This window comes from Octodon degus, unplaced genomic scaffold (genome assembly GCF_000260255.1).
Source record: "Octodon degus isolate 3935 unplaced genomic scaffold, OctDeg1.0 scaffold00030, whole genome shotgun sequence".
In the NCBI taxonomy this organism is placed as follows: domain Eukaryota; kingdom Metazoa; phylum Chordata; class Mammalia; order Rodentia; family Octodontidae; genus Octodon; species Octodon degus.
In genome coordinates this window covers 18,451,807-18,454,035 of record NW_004524606.1, presented here as the reverse complement: position 1 = coordinate 18,454,035, position 2,229 = coordinate 18,451,807, and positions in this window count along the sequence as shown.

Here is a 2,229-nt window from a genome sequence, read left to right as displayed (position 1 = left end):
TCAAAGTGGTTGGGATAGATATATAGTTGCATTCTCTTAATGAATAGAATGATTTGTTCTAATGGTGTTTGTAAATAGGATCACAAGTCCACTTCTTGTACAGCAATTAACCACTAAGAAGAATATATGCAGTGTATTATTGATTGAAACTGTACTTCCGATTTGATTTGAAACTGTCTCATTGCTGTTTATCAATAAAACTTTGAAAAAAAAAAGAAAAGAAAATGCACGTCTGTGAGGGGCAATAATTATTTTGGTCTCTGATAATGGTTATTTACATCACAATTCATCAGTACAGCATTAAAGAGAACATAAAAGACTTTGTTTCAAAAATAAGGGCTGAGGGCTGGCCAAATAGCTCAACAGATTAAAGCACTTGCTTAGGCAGTCTCAGGTTGAGGTTTGATCACTAGTGTGCCATGCCGGTCCCATCTCTGGGGCATGCTGAGATGGTGATTGAAACTGGGCATGGTCTGTAACCCCAGCTCTTGGGAGGCTAAACACAGGCAGATCACTCTGACTCCTGTCTATGTAGTGAGACCCTGTAGACCCCATACTAAAATACAAAAAAAAAAAGAGGCTGAGGATTTAGCTCATCAGTAGAGTTCTCTTTTTCTATCTATCTAAATACATATGATATGCGAGCTTTTAAGTTTTAATACAAGAAAGTGAGAGCCTCAGTTCAGAATTAGAAATAAATTGCAGATTTATAGATTAAATTTAAATTGTGACGCTAACGAAAAATCATGTCACAAGTGTCTGTTCAATTATTGGTTATTATTAACAGCATTCAAATCACAAGAACAGCAGTACTTCGGTACGCATCTAAGACCCAGTGTAATTATTCCTGTGATATGATTACTGGGAAGGGATTATATTTTTTCTTAAATAACTAAACAAGTGATAATATTGATCTAGATCAACAGGATTTCTAAACGATAGCAAGAATCTTGGGATCCAGTTAGATTTTATAGAATATATTTTGGCAGCTTGGAGGTTGTATTTAGAAGATGTTAAGACCCTATAAAAATTTGTGTCAAGCAAGAAGAAAATTTCCTACCCTTTCTATGGACTTGAAATGGTAAATGTGGACTAAAAAGTTTGTTGCTCATTGTGTGTCCTGCATCTTTTATTTTTCCAAAGCTTTGTACAGTAAAGAAAAGCAGATCCTATCAAGCCCTAAGTCCCCTTAGAGCTATGGATGGGGATTGAAAGGAAGGAGACTGAGCAAGTGATGGCTATTTCACAGAGTTGGCAGGTGTTGTGAAAACGGCTCCATTAACAACCCAAAATAAGCCCTCCAGAGACTATCTGTAAAACCACTACAACAAATTCACCACCAAAAGAACTACCCAGGACAGCAAAGCTAAAAAGTGCTGATGATAAGCTGGATCATAACATCCCATCCTGGATTTTCAGCTATATTTTCACAGCTGGATTTTTAGGGTGCAATTCTATAAGACCAAATTATATCAGAGTTGGTCTTTGGTGTTTATGCAGCCTTTTGGCCCATTTTGGATACTGCTTTAAGAACCATAGAATGTGAAAGTTAGAAAGACCTATTTGTAGCTGGGTGTGATGTTGTACACCTGTAATCTCAGCACTTGGGAGGCTGAGGCAAGAGGATTGATGTGAGTTAGAGACTTGCCAGGGCTAAAAAATGAGCTCAAGGCCAGCCCAAACTGCATAGTGAGACCCTGTCTCCACAAAGACCATAAATAAATAAATAAATAAGTAAAACCTATCCATTCAACTAGATAAAGCCCATCATGTTGTATATTATATAATTAATCCAATATTTATCAAGTATATTTAACAAACAGTTATCACAGGGTAGATTTTATTGCCTCATAATTCATTTTTTAAAATGTATTTAGTGGAGACGACTGAGGCCGCGGGATCCTGAATAGACCCACAGCGCAGGCCCGGCGAGTAAGTGGGACGACCATGGTCGCAGGATCCTGATTAGACCCAGAGCGCAGGCCCAGCACAGAACCCTTCAGCAGAAATCCCTGCAAAGAGGCTAGAGGCAAGACCCACCTAGCTGATTCAGGAGCAGAACATCTTGCCAGAGAGACACAAAGGGTTCAAGTCTAACGGCTGCAGCAGAAAGAAGTGGAGCACAGCAGCCAGATCCAAGAAACACCCACCTGGAGGAATCTGAACTTCATAGATTCAGACCTGGTGCTAAGGTAATAACTCTATCTAAGCTCTATACAAAAGGTCAGA